Below are 19,277 nucleotides of genomic sequence, written 5' to 3'. Positions count from 1 at the left end.
AATTTATTTAGTTTTTCTGTAATCTTTATATCCCCTTTTTTCAAACCACAATTCTCCGTTTATTATTCTTATCATTATACTCGTTTTTTGTTTTGGTATATTTTCGCTACTTCTAGTTTTTCTTCTGGTTATTGGTTTCTTGTTCTTTTTAATTTTCTGATGTTCATCTGACAAATTTACGTTATTATGTCCTGGGCAGAGGCCACCATTCTAAACTTACTATAATTTATTTGCTGTAAAGGGTGTTAGAAGTGAGAAGAAGCTTTGCTTTATTTTACAGAAAAATCATTATCATCATTATCATCAGCCTGACTACATCCACTGCAGTACAAAGGCCTCTCCCAAGATCCGCCAGTTAACTCGGTCATGTGCTTGCTGCTGCCAATTTACGCCCGCTAACGTCTTAATCTTATCTGCGCACCTAACCCTCTGTCTCCCCCTAACTCTCTTGCCATCTCTGAGAATCCAGTTGGTTACCTTCATTGACCAGCAGTTGTCCTGTCTACGCACTACATGCCCGACCCATGTTCATTTACTATTCTTGATTTCAACTAATAGTTCATATTCTTGACCCCTGTTTGTTCCCTAATCCACTCTACTCTCTTCTGGTTACTTAAGGTTACACCTACCTTTTTTCTTTCCATTGCTCGCTGCGTCGTCCTCAATTTAAGCTGAACCCTCTTTTTAAGCCTCCAGGTTTCTGCTCCGTAGCTAGGTACCGGCAAAATACAGGTTTTATATACCTTCCTCTTGAGGGATAGCGACACTCTACCTGTCACAATTTGAGAGTGCATGTCAAATGTGCCCCAGCTTAATCCTATTCTTCCAGTTACTTCAATCTCGTGATTTCGCTCTGCGGTTATTACCTGCCCTAAGTAGACATAGTCTTTTACAACTTCAAGTGGACTATTACCTATTTCAAAAGGCTGCTCTCTCTCGAGTTTGTTGTACAGTACTTTCGTTTTCTGCAGATCAATTTTAGGACCAACCTTTTTGCTCTCCTTGTCTAACTGCGTAATCAAGAGTTGCAATTCGTCTCCTGAGTTACTCATCAATGCAATCTCATCGGCGAAGCGCAGGTTACTAAGGTACTCTCCATTAACTCTTGTCCCTAACTGTTCCCATTGTAGGTCTCTGAAAACCTCCGATAAGCACGCGGTAAATAGCATTATCGATATTGTATCCCCCTGCCTTACATTGTTCTTGATTGGAATTCTGTTGCTTTCATTATAAAGCACAATGGTAGCAGTTGATCCCCTGTAGATTTCGTCCAGGATGTTTATATATGCTTCACCGACGCCCTGATTCTGCAGTGTCTGCTTGTCTGCTGATATTTCTGCTAAATCAAATACCTTCTTGTAATCTATGAAGGCTATGTATAGTGATAGGTTATATTTTGAGCATCTCTCTATTACCTGATTGATAGTATGAATGTGGTAGATGGTTGAGTAGCCCGTTCGAAACTCTGCTTGTTCCGTTGGTTGACTGAGTTTTTATGTTTTCTTAACTCTGTTAGCTAATACTTTTGTAAATAGCTTGTTTTCTATGCAGAGGAAGCTGATTGGCCTGTAATTCTTTAGGTCCTTGTCATCTCTTTCTTATGTATTAAGAAGATATTAACATTCTTCCAAGACTCTGGTACTCTTCCCGTCTGGTATTCGTAAATTGGGTGGCTAGATCTTTAACACAATCTGTCCTCTATCTTTCAGCAGTTCTGATGTTACCTGATCCCCACAAGCAGCTTTGCCTCTTTGCATGCTCTTCAAGGCTTTTCTGACTTCTATCATTACATGTGGGGGGTCATCTGGGTTACTGCTAGATCTTATATATGAAAGTTATGGTTGTCCAGGCTGCTGTACAAATCTCTGTAAAACTCCTCCGCCATTTTAACAATCCTGTCCATATGGGTAGTTATTTTGCCTTCGTTGTCCCTTAGTGCATACAACCGATTTTGCCTATCCAAAATTTCCTCTTCACTGCTTTGACGCTCCTTCCGTTTTTCAGAGCGCGTTCAATTCTCTCCATGTTATACCTTCTTACATCGGATACCTTACGCCTAATATTAAACTTCGAAAGCTCTGTCAGTTCTATTTTGTCTGTTGTACTTGAGACTTTTATTCTTTGTCACTTCTTAATCGGATTTCTCGTTTCCTGGGAAAGCTTGCCAGGGTTCTGTCTAACTACCCTGCCTCCAACTTTCACTGCACACTCCGTAGAGATACTGGTCAGATTATCATTCATTGTATGTACGGTAAGGTTGGTTCCTATATAAGAGCCGAGTACCTGTTCTGGAGCGAGACTGAATTCCTGTACTTTCTATCTAAGAGCTCTGTCTAAGAGCTCTGTATATCAGTTTCTGTCATTCCTTCTTCAAGTGTAGGAAAATTTGAGACCGTGCCATTCTATGGTCACTTCGTCGTACCCTGCCAACCACTTCCACACCCTGCACGATGCCTGGGTGTGCACTCATTATTAGGTCTATTTCGTTTTTGTTTTCGCCATTCCGGCTCCTCCATGTCCACTTACGGTTTCCTCGCTTTCTGTAGTAGGTATTCAAAAATCCGTAAATTATTTCTTTCTGCAAATTCTACCAGTAGCTTTCCTTTGGCATTTCTAGTAACGGTGCCATATCCTCCTACTGCCTGGTCTCCAGCCTGCCTTTTCCCTACTTTTGCATTAAAGTCTACCATAAGTATAGTTTACTGTGTTTTTACCTTACTCATTGCCGATTCCACGTTTTCATAGAAGCTTTCAAATGAAGCGTCATCATGGCTGGATGTAGGCACATACGCCTATATCCCGTTCATCTTGTATCTGTTATTGAGTTTATATACGATACCTACCACCCTTACACTATAGCTATAGTATTCCTCTATGTTGCCAGCTATGTTTCTGTTAATTAGGAACCCCACTCCCAGTTCTCTTTTGTCCGCCAAGCCTCAATATAAAAGGACGTGCACATTCTGTAGCACCGTAGAGGCCTCATCTGTCCTGCTAACCTCATTGAGCCCTATTATATCTCATTAAACACCCTCTAGCTCCTTGAATAGTACAGCTAGACGTGCCTAGCTAGATAAGGTTCTAGCATTAAGCGTTGCCAAGTTCATCTGAAACCGGTATAATTCAAATGAAGAATGCTGATTGACGGGTGATAATGGCGAGCGAAACAGTGGCGTCATTAAGGTCCCTTTCGATTTTAATCTAGGATAGATGTTTGGTGCGTTGATTTTGATTAGCCAGATTTCATTATGCCGCAGTGATTACCAGTGGCCAAAAGGGTGTTAGAAGTCAGAAGCACCTTTCATTTCGTATATAGAGAAATCAGTATAATTGAATGGTGTATGCTGGTTCACGAGCAATAACGGTGAGCGAAACAGTGACGTCAATAGGTACGTTTTCGATCTGAATTGAGGATGGGATGTTTGGTGCGTAAACAGCAGCCATCGTATACAAAGTCGCTTAGAACTCCGAGGAGGCGTGGGGCGCGGCGCGATGTAAACAACACTTCGACACATGTGTAACGGGCCTCTTTAGAGGCGCGGACTCACATTGGCCTCGCCGAAAAAGTCTAGGAGCACGTGCAACGCCCGCCGGAGTGTCCCAACGTTAGCCCTGGGGAACAAGGGTTGTTCTGGTTTCACGTATGGCAGTACCAGTTGCGCGTAGGCGTTGAAGAGGCGGCGATGAATCATTGCGTATCCTGGGAACTGACACAAGATATGTCCGACCGTTTCGTCGGCCGGACACTGCACAAACAAAGGGCTGCCACTGCCACTCTGTCTGTATAGTCGGTGTGCGGTTCGGCTGCATCTAGTTCGAAAACGCAGCAAGAAAGCACGAGCACGCAGACCAATTCCTGTTGACGGCAGGCGTGATACAGGATTTCCGGTTGCTGTGTGGGGGTCCGGGCGCAGAGCCCAGACGTGGAAGGCGATTATCTGCCGCGCCACATTGAAACTGTGCACGAAGTTCGTGGCCTGTGTCGACGGGTCGTGGGCGTCCTTTGCAAGCGCGTCGGCGGCCTCATTGCCGCGCTCTGCGACGTGTGAGGGACCCACTTCAACTACACAGCCCACCCACTTCGCACAATTACCGTAAACGTGCGCCTGAGGCACTGCTCGATCGAAGGATCATTTTCACTTTTCGCGAGGTTGAGGAGCGCCGTCCGAGAGTCGGAGAAGACCACAGCCAATGGCGGCAGGAGCTGGGCCAGCTGATCGGCCGCTAAATTCAGTGCCACGACCTCAGCGGTCTTCGGTGACGCCGAGCGGGCAACACAGGCCTTCTTCTCGTCTAGAAGCGCCGGAATGATTCTGGCAGCAGCAGCCGAGCCGTCCCTGTTCACCGAGCCGTCTGTGTATAGATGGAGGTGGTCGGAGTAACGCTCCTCGATAAGGGTGGAGGTTTACTCTAGTAGGACAGCCCGAGTTGTGTGCCCCTTCCTGCGTATGCCCGGAACTCTGGTCGATATGAACAGCCGGGAGTCTCAGTGAGGTTGAATGGGCAGGAGTCCGGCGACAGGAGCTGCGACAGGAGCCCGCAGTGTGACCAAGGAGAACGCATATTTGACTCTGGCTCCAGTTACGGCGTTATGCATCCTCAAGGCGATGTCAGGCGAACAGCCTTGACGCCGCGCGAGGAGAGAGGAAGCCGCTCCTGCAACTGCGAGAGCTGAGTCGGTGGCTGGCAACTGCTGGCTTCCAGCTCAGGCAGTGATCCAGCGTGATTCCGAGGTAGCGCACTGATCGTAGCCATGGCAGAACGCGTCCCTAGAACGTGAGGTCCAACCTCGTATCGCGCCCTGAGGGTGGGGTAGACGAGAAGCGCTTCGGTCTTGGCGGTGGAGATCAGAAGCCCAATGCTCGAGATGAAAGCATCCACAGCCTTGAGAGAGCGCTTGATTCACTGTCGGACTTGTTTTCCGCGCGAAATGGGTCCACTCGCGAAGAGGTTGACGTCGTCCGCATAGATCACCATGCGCACCGTGTTCTCTAGGTCGTGAGGAAGATAGTCCACGATGCGCGCGAGGGCGAGATTTGAGAGCATGGGACCCAGAATACTGCCCTGCGGAACACCAGCAGTGGACGGGTGAGGCGCGCTGAGGCCGCAAGCAATGCGTACGCGGAAGATTCTGTCACCGAGAAACTCATCAATATACCCAAGAAGCCTGCCGCACACACCCATAGCACGTCAAGCGCCCGAAACGGTGGCATGAATCAGGCAATAGAAGGCACTCTTGATGTCGAGGAGAATCAAGTATCCGGTGTCACCATGGAACTTTGCATCCTCCAGAATGATGACAACGTCGTAGATGCAGTCTGCGGTGGATAGGTGGCTGAGGAAGCCGGTCTTCTCGTCCGCCAGGAAGTTTAGGGCAGCAGCTATCTATTCGAGACGCTTGAGAGCCATGGCCTCCATTACCTTCCCAGCAGCTGACGTAAGCGAGACTGGGCTGTAGGAAGTCGGTTCTGACAAGGGCTTGCCCTTTTTGCGAACCGGAACGACAAACGCCTCCTTACAATACACTGGAAAGGCGCCAGAACACCAGACGCTGTCGTATCACTCGAGCAGGCCAAGAAGCTGTCTTTCGTCGAGGTTTCGCAGCATCTGGTATGTGATGCCGTCACTGCCGCGCGCCGAATGGTTCCTCTCCATCGCCAGGACGCGATGAAGCTCACCGAGGGTGAAGTCCACAGTACACAGGGCCTCGAACTGCAGCACAATCTCCGACGTGGGGAAAAACCGCACCGGTGCAAACACCTCGAGCCGATGATGCGCTGGCACAGGGGGTGTCAGCACTGCGTCAGGGACGAGCACAGGAGCGCGGAAAGTGTCCGCGAGTAGCTTCGTCAGTTGGGCCGTGATTAGGTGCAGGGCGATAGCGATTGACAGCAGCGGGGCCTGCGGGACCCACGGTCGCAGCGTCAACCCAAACACCCATTAGGCGCGCCGGTTGTTGCGCTGCTGATCGAAGGAGTGGCAGAGGCTGGATCAGCTTTCGGCGCATGCGATGGTGGGCGTGGTGCCTACACACCACGTCCAAGTTGTTGTACATCATCCAATCCTCCACCCTCTCGGAGCGCTCAGCTCGGCGTTGAATCCAACGACGAGCGGCCCGGAGGTCAAGTTGTTTCATATCGAGAGCCGGCGTTTTGGGAGGAACGCGCCACTTCACTGTAGTCTCGCGCGCGCACTCGGCCATGTGTGTAAACACGTCTCCTGCGACTAGCACTGACGCACACAGTTCGCTAAATCATGAGAAGTTCACCACCGAGTAGGCGCGCGTCTGATCAGGCCGGGCGGAGAGGTGCCCGAAGCAGATGGAGTAGTGTGATCCGATCCCTTCGTGTCGGGGCTTCGAGACCACCGGTAGCAGCAGTCTTCAGTGATGAATGAGAGGTCGATCACACTAGGAGCCGACCTGCGCCCCAGGAAGGTATGTCTGCCATCGTTCGGGAGATAGAGACCGGCAGCGAGAGACGCATCCAACACTTAGAGCCAGAATTGTTCACCCCCGCACTTTCCCACGCCGTGTGGTGACAGTGTAAATCACTGCACACAACTGTCAACTAGTTCTCCCCCTCTCCCTCCCCAAGAAGATCTAAGGCATCGGTCGATGGCAACACTGGTGGCGGCACTGGTGGCGGCTCTTCATGCGTTCCTTGAGACGGCGGTGTGCAGACCGACGACGCGCAAGCTTTGCGTCGCAGCTTCGAACGCCCATCAATATCTATCACACCATGGATAGTGCATCGAAGAAGCCGCGGCCGCCGATACTCCAGTGGAACACCCGTTCCCTCCAACGCCGTCACCGCGAGCTTGTCCGTTCACTTCTCCAGTGCGAACTGGATATCCTGGCTCTTAAAGAAAAGCATGTTCGTGCTGGGAAACTCAATCTCCCCGGCTACATGGCTTACCAGAGTGCAACGTAGTGTAAACGCGCCGACTGTGTCAGCCCCCACTGCACGAAGTTTCGTATTCGCCTGGATCGCCCCGTGCGCCTATTTATGTGCGTGCGCGATTACCGCAGTCAGCAGTTGACATCACTATTATCGTGTGTCCTGGCGTTGAGTGCGTTGCCGTGCGAGTGCGTGTTGGTGCGACAGCCACGAAGACAGCCGGTGTTTACGTGCGCTTCCCTTGACTCTGGGACCCGGAGTTTTTCGTGCGACTGGTGGACCACCACTGACCATTTCAACACTGGTGGACACAATGCTATAGCAAACATTTACTAGCGCGTTAGGCAAAACGGTGGCCTGTAGGTAATTTTGCCATATTTTTATTGCAGGTAATAGGCCACGAGCTTATGCATGCATTCGACGTGGCACATTTGGGAGAACTCTTCTGGAACACGGAAGAGGTAAAAAAGGAATACACAAAGAAGGCCCTCTGCTTACGGAGGTCGCATAAGTCGGTTGTAAGTATAATACCCTTTTTCCACGCTTACGCATACGCATGATATCCCGACTATAACACAGTTCAATTACGAAACAGACAAATAGGATACGGGTGAAACAAGCGTAGTGCTTCTGCTCGGCGGGTGTCTGTAACCCCCGGAAAGTGGTAAAGTAAGGTAATGTACCCTGACCAGGCCTTTGTTTTCAGCTCCTAAAAAGTGTCATAGCCACGCGTGCGTCTGGTTCGCCATGTTCCCAATAGAAGTGCCGTATTGACAACACCTTCACACCCCTCGAAGTGTCAATCTCAATCCAAGCGTTGGCTTCGTTGATAACATGTTCAGTATTCTCAGCCTGCTGCGCAATGGTCACCTTATTTGAAGCTCAACGTCCAATTACCAAATCTCTTCTGGCAGTCAACGTTTTCTCTGTTATACTGTCACCCTTTACTACAATACCCATGGAAAGGGTTTTTAAAGATGATGATCTTTCTTCGGACACTTCAAACAGCAATTTCACTCTGTCTGTCGGGCTGTCGGTTCGTCTGTCACATGATCCAACCACCAAGCAAAAATAGAACTTTTACTCAACGCCCAGCCATCTCAAACTGGTGGCTGCGTTCTTACTTGTAAACATTTACGGCCAAAATCAAATATTCACGAATGTGAGGTGCAACATCCACGCGCAAGTATTCAGTGGAGTGTTCCTTCACCAGAAAATAAATCTATACGGAATTCTGAAATCATAGTGTTTCTACGCCACGCTCAAAATCTGACGCTATGCACAAAAAATTACACCAATTCCCACTAAAGGTAAGCATGTATAAGTGCAAAGCTGCGTGTGCTGAAAATTACATGGGCGGAGGCGTTGACACCGACGTTCATCGCGACGTTGCGCAGGAGAGAATTCTGGGGAATCGCAATGCATGCAGTAATGAACCGATGTTTCCTACCAGAAGATGTCAATCGCTGCTAATGGGCAATGGGAAACACAAGACTCCGATTGAACAGAGAGACCCATAGTTCACTTTTAGTTAACGCAGGGGCTGCAAATTTTTATCGCTCAGCAACGCAAAGAGGAAATCAGCCACCGGCACTACCCTTGAGGTCAAGATCCAGTGCCTATTATATACACGGCGAATGGTCAGTGAATAGTTGTGAAGTGCGAGCAGTTAATTTTTTTTTCATACAATGCGGTGGTGAGGCTGGGCCTCCCCATCCCAACGGGCGAGCGGCCCGCGATCCTACCCCTATAAAATGGGGGTGGAATCCTTTAGGGCCCCAATAAACGTTTTTCGTCCATCCATTCGAGAAACTCGCGAGGAGACGCTGCCTGCACCGGTGTTGTGAGGCGAGAGAGGCGAAAGCGTAGGAGAGAAAAATTGGGGAGGGGGCACTCATGGGGAAGGAAGTGTAAACACCGCTGGGAAGGATTTCCAGAGAGGGCGGACGAGCGTAGGCTAGCAGACGCTGCCTGCGTCGGCGTTGCGAGGCGAGAGATCGGGGAGCGTAGGTGATGAAAGAGGGGACGCACAAGCGCAGTAAGAGTGGTCACGCCGCACACCGGAATCAGCTCGATCATAAGACGCTTCGCATGTGAAAGCATTCTGCAAACGATATGGTGTTCTGACGAGGCCGTGGTCCTGGGTTCTTTCCAAGCTCATATTTCAAGACGCCATTGCCGAATGGCCTAGATATTTCACGACACGCTTGCTCTATTTTAATATCACCAGCCAAGCGGGGCCGAATAAACATAAAGGAGGCACTGTATGAGCGAAGCCAAAGGTCAATGGCCACTTGGCCGGAAGAAGACAATCTTCTTATGATGATATTCGCGCAGAAAAATGCACATTTATGGCCAGCGTTTTAACCATAGGCTTTAACGCTAGTCGTAGAAATGAATGTACACCACCGAGCGTCACTGTGATCATATCCAGCTTAGATGCTTTTAGAGCTGCCAACCACTAATGGACATTGTAGAATCTCTCTCACATGAACATCCAGTAAAGGTGCAACTTCTGTGAAGATGCGTTTTAAAATCCTGCTGTGCCGATTTCGAGGCAGAAGGGTTCACCATTATGTTTTCTACTTTCACGCACCCTTATCACAGCTGTTTGTACATACTAGGTGTGCTTCATTCTCACACGCTGCCTGTGCAAACTTTACAAAAATGATAAACTGCTGACTTGTATATTTTCATGAAACGACAATTCACTCGACCAACTCCAGTGCTGGTTTCGTGTAGGTATATTCACACCTACCAACTTGTTCGTGTTGAGGCACAAATCAGAGAAGCTTTCATCGACAAACAATACTTTCTTTCTATAGTCCTCTATATCAAAAGGCTTATGATACGACATAGCGCTTAAGAATATTAAGGGACCCCTCTCACCTTGGCGTGCGCAGGAGAATGTTTACCATACTGGAAAATCACTTGTCAAATCAAACATTCCTTGTCTAAGTGTGCAGCATTCTTTCCAAAGCATTTGTCTAAGAAACAGGAGTGTCGCCATGTGGCGTGCTTAGCTGAACACTTTTTAATATCAAAATGAATTCTTTGCGCTTGTCCATTCCTCAAATTAGGTTTTACTGCACATATGTCAGCTACTTCCATCTTCGTTTTAAGTCTTGGGATCTGGCCATGTGTGAGGGGCACGTTCAGCTTTGTTTGAAAAAAAATAATCAATTGAGCAGAAGAAAACGTGTTCCGACTGAATGCACAGAAAAGCAAGAAAAGCAAGTGTGCTTTACGCCCCAGGAAAAGAGGCATTCACTACGTACCCGATAATAAATTGCATGGGCAACGTCTTGCTGTTGGTACTGAACGCAAATTCTTAGGCCTAATTTTCGACCCCAGGCTAACCTTGATGTGTGATCACACATCAAGTATTTATAAAACAAGTGCATAAAAGCCTTGAACGTTCTCAAAGTTGTGTCACGCACTACGTGGGGAAGTTACAAGAAGTGTCTGATGAATATGTATAGAAGCCTCATATGTACTCGCCTAGACTATGGGTCAATAGCATAATAGCCTGCGACACCTAGTGCCCTTGAAATGCTTGATCGTGTTCATCATCTAGACATCCGCCTTTCTACGGCCGCTTTTCGCACTAGCTCAATGGAAAGCTTGTTAGTTAAATCGAACGAATGGTCTCTTACATACAGAGAATGTCTTTTAAATATTATTCTAAAGTTAACGCCGATAAGGAACACCCTTCAAATTTTACAAATAATGGCAAGAGTAAAAATGGCAAAACTAAAAATGAAATAGAATTCATTCTGTGTGTGCACCCTGGCATCGTAGAGGATGCAGAAGTAGTCGTCAAGATCCGATGCAGTGACGATAGAATGGTAAAAGCTCACATTCACTGAAATTTAAAAATACAAAGGTATTATGTGATTCGCAAAAAGGCGAATAATGAGCTAGCAATAAGAGAGAAGTTACAAAAATTTGAAGTTTTGCTTCTGAATAGATTCGCGGCTCTAAACGGGTTAACGGACGCTAGCGTTGGCATAATAATTGATACATTTGCTGGTATTGTCAAAGAGTGTGCGATAAATGTTGGAGGTGTAGTCACTAGACAGGACACTAACGAAAAATCTAAGGAGACGAAAACTTTCAGTAAAAGATGACATACTATGAAACCTCAAATGCAACCGAATAAATAAAACTGATGGAGTTTACGCATTCAATCTATACTCTTAAGTTACCCGACATCAGAGTGTATAACATGGAGATATTCAAGCAGGCCGTAAAAAGCGGCAGAAGCCCGAGGCTGCGAAGGCAAACTTGTACATAAGAAAAAATTAGGTGTATCCAATGAGGCGCAAGGAAGACAGTGTCATAACCAATACAAATAGAATACTTGAGGTGGTTGAGGAGCTCCACTGTGGTGGACTAGCGGCTAAGGTACTCGGCTCCTGACCCGTAGGTCACGGAATCGAATCCCGGAATCAGCAGCTGCATATCTCATGAAGGCGAAAATGCTGTAGGCCTGTGTGCTCAGATTTGTGGGCACGGTGAAAAACCCCAGGTGGCCGAAATTTTTGCAGCCCTTCACTACACCGTCTCTCATAATCTTAAGGTGACTTTGGGATGTTCAACCCCACATATCGATCGTTCCAAGTGAAGGAGGAGTTTCACGCAGGGCTGTACATAAGCCAAAAACAACTAGGATAATATCGTAAGAAGTAATAACAGCCCAGAGAAATTCGACACCCTACCAGTAATTAAGGGAAGTAATAAAAGCTTTAGAACAAACGCAAGCACGCAAAGGCAGTGTTGACTAGGCGGTTTCAATGGACCCGCTGAAAGATAGCGGAAAAATTGCTTAGGAAAAACTGGCTACCTAGTTCTCCATAGAAAGTGCAGTTCTCAATGAAGTGACAGAATTCCAATAAATTAAGTTGTAAAGCCGAGAGACATGATCTTTACAAAGCTATTAACCGCGTATTTAGAGGAAGTTTTCAGCGCCCTAGCTTAGGAAGAGTTAGAAATAGGTGTTATTAGAGAGTGGTTTAGTAACCTGCAATTCACTGTTGACATTGCCTTTATGAGAAACTCACACGACGAACTACACCTCATGATTGCAGAACTGGACCCTGAAAGCAGAAAAGTAGGTCTAAAAATTATTATTCACAAAACTAAAGTGATGTGCAATAGTCTCAGCCGAAAACAGCACTTTGAGATAGCTGGAGAAACGCTTGAAGTTGTTGTGAAGGAGTATGTCTACGTAGGAGAGGTAGTAACCGCGAAGTGGAACCATCAGAGTGAAACAACTAGAGGAATAAGAATGTGGGGGGGCATCACTGTCGGCAAGCAATCCCAATTCATGATTAGTAATCTACCACCAACCGTCAAGAGATTGTGTATAACAGCTGCATCTTGCTGGTACTTACAAATCAAGGAAAAACCTGGGGTCTAACAACGAGTGTTAAGCTTGGATTGAGGACGGCACAGCGATTGAAAATGGTAGGAGCAACCCTAACAGACCAAAAGAACACTGTGGGTGATGAAACAGAGTGGGGTAAAGCATATCATTGTTCAAATCAAGAAGAGCAAATTGACACGGGCCAGGCATGTTGGACGTCGGCAAGATAACCACTGGTCATGAAGGGTAACTGACTAAATTTCTAGAAGAGGCAAACGCACGACGTGGGGACAGAAGGTTAGGTGGTCCAATCAGATTAAACAATTCGCAGGTATAATGTGGCACCACAACACCGGGCTGATTGGTGGATCATAAGATAGGGCTTTTTCCTGCAGTGGGCTTTTCCCTGCAGGCTGCTGCTTCTAAAGTTTATTCGCCATCTGAAGTTTACGAAAGTGACGCGCAATCTGCTCGTGATACTTAGCACATCGACCACATTGAAGGGGTGTTATACGTATGGTAGCACGTATACAGCCAGTACAGCCAGAAACAGATGGCAGGGAACGCCATCCGCAGCTCATGCACAGCGCCCGCGCTTCACACCAAGAGACTATACCACTTGTGATTGCCTCGATGAATGATCATTAAAATACACATGTATGTCTTATGTCTTGTGTACACAGTTATGTCTTGTTTACACAGTATGCCGGGTTCCGCCACAGCTTCGCGGATGTACTTCCGTCACAGAAGTGACGTTGAAAACCACCGTGCTGCGGTTGTCTAGTGGCTAAGGTACTCGGCTGCTGACCCGCAGGTCGTGGTATCGAATCCCGGCTGCGGCAGCTGCATTTCCCATGGAGGCGGAAATGCTGTAGGCCCGTGTGCTCGAATTTGGGTGAACGTTAAAGAACCCCAGTAGGCCCAAATTTCCAGAGCCCTCCACTACGGCGTCTCTCATAATCATATGGAAGTTTTGGGATATTAAACCTCACATATAATCAATGAGGTTGAAAACTTTATGCTAAGAGATAGCAGAAAAAAGGCCCCGTATCTGCCTGTAATCTACAAATGTCATCGGAAGACGATAGTCTTGCGTGTGGAGAGAACTAACAAAACGTTTATTTGATGTTCTGCACAAGAAAATTGGTGAATTGTATTCCGGAGGCGCTGCGTTAGAGTGCCTCGAGCGAGCAGCGGAGGTGAACGAGTGCATCAAGTCACGTTACACGTGAGACATGAGCGCCATCTGGTAGTTTTTTTTAAAACAAAACACGTGCCTCTAAGATGGGTGTGCCTGCCCGTCTCAGAAGCGATAAGGTGTAGAACGCAAGGCGACGGGCAGGTGCCGCCACCGTGTCGTGTTAGCAAAGCCCTGGAAACCCTCGCTTCTGCGTGCAAGCGTTACATTATCAGCGCAGCATGATAGGTGCTACAGTCCTTAAAATTACTTATGTAAGCATTTTCTAGTAAAAGGCGAACATGCAGAATATATACGTGTTGTTATGATGCCTCAGATATGCGCAATAATTGTTTTTTATTTCACAATCACACACGTATTAACGCTGGTTCTTGAGCAACATTGGTAGGCCCTGCAGATAGGGTCGGCAGTTCAGGTTATCGGCTGGTGCTGTTTAGACCACCCGGTTCGTGGTTATGGTAGACAAACAGACAGATGTACAGACAGACAGACAAACAGACAGACAGACAGAATGATTAAAGTTTTTGCGTCGAAGGTCCCCAAAAAATACTATCTTCTTTAAAAACATAAGGCTAGCACCTGTCGCGCAGAAGCTAACCAGAAATTTCTTGTTTCAGATTGCGCGGCTCTACCCATTATGCCACCGAACATAGGTCAAGTCGAGAGCTAACGCCAAGCCATTTATATGCCCCATACAGCGTCAGGCAGTCCTCAGAGCTTCGAAGATTTAGCGCGTTTTGTTGTCAGTGGCACGATGGCGCGAGAAGCTCACGTTTGGGTGCGCTCCAAATGTCGTCGCCTCCACGGTGCGCCGCCTCCAGGGAGCATGGTCTTTCCTGAACGCGCATCCGGGATAGGACGAAGGGCACTCCACACGCAGCCTCGGCCGCGTTTATGAAACGATCAGGTTGCAAACACACAGTGCGGGAATAATTGTGACTTTTCTTATGTGATTCTCCAAAAAGAAAAGAAGATAAAAGTGAGCCCCGTAACTGTCCGCATCACAGTGCAACACCTCAACAGTAGCTCATGAGGGATGGAGGTAAGGAGGGATTAAAAGGGTGGAATTAAAGGTATAGTGATTGAGAGAGCAGGAAGGAGAGAGGTTGGCACAAGGACAGCGACATACGGAAGGAGCAAATAGAAAAGATAGACACGGTCGCCGGAGTCTCAGGACGCGGTACCACTCGGCGAGAGGTCTTCTCGGCGTCAGGAGAGGGCGTAGGGTGAGCTAGTCTGTCAGAGCTGCGCTGTCGTCAGAGATCGGCAGGGCACAAGCGATCAGCACAAAATTCAGCAAGGGAGTCTGTGACATTGCACGCTTTTCCCGTGTATACTTGTGCTATATTTTGTGCCAGTTTCGGTTTGAACGGCGCGCTTTACGCAACGAGCTTTGAAAGTTGTTGATCTGCGCTCGTCCTGTGTAGGGTAATCTTGTGTGTGCTTTCTGCTTGAGGTTTGTGTGGCAAGGTTCGAGATGCTTGCCGTTCCTAACGTGTCTTTGCAATTTGTCGCTGCGGCTAAAGCAATGCACAGTAAACGCTCAACTACATCTGTAAAGGCGCGTTTAATGTTATACTGCTTCCTACTCAAGGGTATTAGTGACGTTTTCTTCCGGAATTCTATGAGAGGCCATTCTGGCGTTTGCAAAGAAACTCTACACCGAGGATGAAATACTGTGACACACCTTCAGTTCCATTTCAATGAGTATTTCGGAAAAGCATTCGTTATCTTACCTTTTTACTGATGTTCGGGACGCTGTTTATATCGGAGAGTATTGCACAATTTATGAACTGTGCAGTTTTTTCTAAAAAAACGATAATGTCAGGCATTTCTAAAGAATAGTCATCCAACTTCAATACCCGACCTGAGCGAATTCTAACCTCTGGGAACTGGGTGCATGTAACCAGGTCACAGAGTTCATATTTTCAAGTTTAATGAGCCTGAAAGGGCGTCTCACAAGTTTAATAAAAAAAAGCATGCCCAAGGATAACATGGTTTTCAGGTTGGTATATGCAGCACGCTTTGATATTTGTTACGTTGTTTCTGAGCTTGCAGATTGTACAATTCATTTGGCTCAATGTCAGAATTTTATGAAATGCCTAAATTCTGACATCAAAATTTCGCATTGTCATGGAGGTTAATTTTGCTATGTGAACATCACATATTTTCATGAAGTGCTATTTGTGAAGCAGGGTATTGTTTCCATAACGTTGCGTTCCACGAACGTTCGGAAAAGACCAATGCCCAACAGGGATGTATCGTAACATTGCTAGACATTGGTCTTTCAACAATCATTTGCTTAGTGCAGCTAGCTGTGTGGTCACGACACGGCGTGTTAGGAATTCGTAGATGATGTTGTTTAAGATTCGGTTAATGAGACTTCATGCTGTGCAATCAGCCTCCTTGTTTTCCTGCAGGATTTCTGGTTCTGTCTTAGCCTATGACTTTGATTACTTCTGCGCATAGGGTTTTATACAATATCACCTAGAGTGGAATCTGGCGCTGCGATCGTGTGCGGACTGTAATAAGAATTATGAGATGTAGAGGCTTCGAATTAGATTGCGTTTGCTATCGAACCAGTTAGGGATCCTTTACAACGCTTTCCGTTTCGTTGTTCGCGCAACGTGGGTAGTGGGGTGCGGTGAAAAGCTAGGGAGCCTTTATGTACACGCGTCCTCGATTTAGGATGTTGAAAACTTTGATCATGTTTGCTTAGGACTGGCTAAAATGGCCGCCATACTTGACGGGCTGTCATGTTGGTTTTCAGTAGTCACTCATTTACATTGAAGGCAGTGTTGATTTAAACGATTATGGGGCGTTATTTTTTATATGGCTAGTTCTGAAAGCTGACAGGTTCTTTTGTGATTGAGCCGCCATCTTGTAGAACAGAAAAAAGCGTGTTCGCGACTCGAGTTTGTATATAATACCGCTGAAAGAGTTCAGTTTCCCTCCTCGTAGACCCACCACTTTGGCGGAGTTAGAATATTTAAAGCGCGTATATCTGCGAAAGGGAGAACCTCGACGTAGCTGCGAACATACTTCGATGTGTGAGCGGCATTCCTGAAACAAATTCACCTTAACACTGCAGACACCTTGAAGGTCTTCTAGTGCAAGGCTCAAGACCATGTTGTATTATATGATGGTACCCATAGCGATAGGAAAGGGAAATCAAACAACCGTGTAGCTTGTGATGTTTTCATTAAACCGCATAACTCCCCTAGCCTGTTTCTCATACCCTAAATATTGCTTTTGTCCATACTGAAATTTCCTGCAGCAAGCCTAGTTTCTGAAAGCGAATCTGTACAGTCGACTGCTTAAAAACCTTACGAGCCTTAAATATTGACAGAAAATAGTAGGGCAGTCAATCATATTACACCCCCCCCCCCTCACAAGCCTGTATATTAGGCTAGTAGAAAAGCAAAGGGGAGAAACAAGCGAGAAACCAAGATTTTCCAGGTAGATTTTAGTTCAAGCATTCTCCAAACAGCATCAGGCCTTCATTTCTTCAAACTGTCCTGCCTCCTTTGCTGGAATCATTTGTCCTCGCAGTGGGCCTACAATAAATCAATACAGAGAAATGGCATACACGGTGCTGACTACATATACGGAGTCAATACACAATTTCTGTGCAAGCACTAAAAAAACTGAGTTCACAATATGAAATCATCTTTGCGGCTGGTTTTGAAACAAAAAGCGGTGACAATAACGACGCGGAACCAACCTCTCAGGCCTAGTTCATACTGAAACATCCGCTTTCTACAGCGACCGAAATTCCCCTGCCGCCGAAACGCTGCGTCGTTCGCACTGGATGCGTCCCGCGCTGCCATATATGCCATCTACTACGGGGCGAACCCGGGATGGATGCACTGTCACCCGCTTGTTGTCGTGGCTCGCAAACGCTACTACGCTATCCCGTGGTGTATACTTCGACAATTCTCGTACGCAAGAAGCAAGAAAAGACAGTACTGCTTACTTTACTGGCAAGTGGCTGTCTTGTAATGCACGAAGAGCAGAAAAACCACCGACGCAAGCGGCGTTGGTAGGTTAGTTTTGCTCTGCAAGACCGCAATAAGCTCGGTCACGCGAACAGCGAGCTCGGTCACCTCTTTCACAAAATAGGGAGGTGAAGTAGGCACAGAGTAGGTTAAACTCCCGTTGGTTTCAACATTCTGTTACGTGCACTGCGGCATAACAAGTGAGTAGGGCTTGGCCGCCATTTTTCAAAATTCCTTGACTAGCGCTCCTATTGGTCCGCGGTGACCGATTCGGCCGAGAGTGATCGATTGAATTCGCCCGATTATTCGGCCGAGAGTGAACGATTCGGCCGAAAAATTGGTCCGAGAGTGATCGGCATGGAGAAGGCCCTTTCGGCGGATCTCGCCGCCGCCGAATCGGATTCGGAGCACTTTCGGCGGCCGAATTGCTCAGTGTGAACGCGGCCTCATAAGGCTTACTTACGTTATAGGCCAACAACCGACTTGCTTAGTGCACATATATACTGCACCGTAGAGTATCAATAGACAGACAGCACGACGGACGGACACGAACAGTAAATCTGTCGCAATCTATATTCATAAGGCGACATTTTTTTGCCATAGTTCAGTGAGTTTAGCTGTAGTTCCGCGTGTCATTTAAGGAAACAACAAATACCCCGTGGCAAGCCAAACAAAATTTTTAGTTGCGTTGCAACTGTGCTTGACTAAAAGAGTACCAGGAACGCGTTTGTTGGCTCGTCGGTCTATATACCTCTCCAAACGTCCCCACTCAGCGACCGAGGTGAAAGTGCAGGAACGTGAACACCTGTCGACAAAGGAAGGCGCAAGCGTGAGCGTCTGTTAGTGGTTTACGGGCCTGGCGTTCCGCGTGACTTATGCGGCGATGGCTTCGAAAACCAATAAAACGCAGAACGTGAGTGCATGCAGCACATCACGTTTGATTAGGCATATCATGCGATTGGTGAACTGCACTTGGACTTCGAGGATGAAGAAGCCTACCCAAGTTAGCCAGCTTTCACTCGCATAACCCGGCGTAGCTGTCCGAAGCCTTGTCTATTTTTTTACTGCGCAAATTATCGTGTTTACTTTACTCAAACTGATTTTCCTCATATGATTAAGTCAACAATTTCACGAAGTGTGCGGCGAAATACTCAATCCACTTGCAATACAACGCCCACTCACCTCACAAACACGGCAAGAAGTAGTCGGCTCCAAGCATATCTCGTTTCACTTGTGCAATCTAGCGTTTCGATCATGGGCTGTCGGGAAGCGGAACAGTCTTCATATAATTTTTGCATTGCGGCACGTAGCACCCTGGCCTTTGCACTCCAAAGTTCCTGTAGGTGGTCTTAGTGCGAGAATGGTGTCGTAGTGTAAGGTAGGTCTACAGTGTAGTCAAACGCAGTTCTTAAACTGCAGCTTGCACATCCGCGCCAACATGCAGCTGGTGCAGCGCGGCGGAGCAAGAACGCCTGGCCGCAAGAACCAACATGGCGCTTGTTGTCTTAGAAACCGGGACTGGCAACATTTTGTTTTAGCGGGCGGCGGCAAGTGGTGGGTCAAATGATGACACCACCCTAAAACACGGAGACACGGTGACATAAACACGGAGACTTAATGGCTTTCAAGTGAAAAGCACTGGAGTATTGGCTTTGTTGCTCAAAAAGGCTGAAGACCACTAGGTCTATGATTTACTGCAACTTCGGCGCTTTGCGAGTCGTATTTCACAGTTTAAGCGAAGCGTCATCCACTTGCCACTGCGCATAGATGTAGGGCCTCATGCCAATGCAGATTGCAATCATTACATTAATTTC

Source organism: Rhipicephalus microplus, unplaced genomic scaffold (genome assembly GCF_043290135.1).
Source record: "Rhipicephalus microplus isolate Deutch F79 unplaced genomic scaffold, USDA_Rmic scaffold_35, whole genome shotgun sequence".
Classification (NCBI taxonomy): Eukaryota; Metazoa; Arthropoda; class Arachnida; order Ixodida; family Ixodidae; genus Rhipicephalus; species Rhipicephalus microplus.
The sequence above is the reverse complement of the archived record's forward strand: the minus strand, read 5'-3'. Positions refer to the sequence as shown.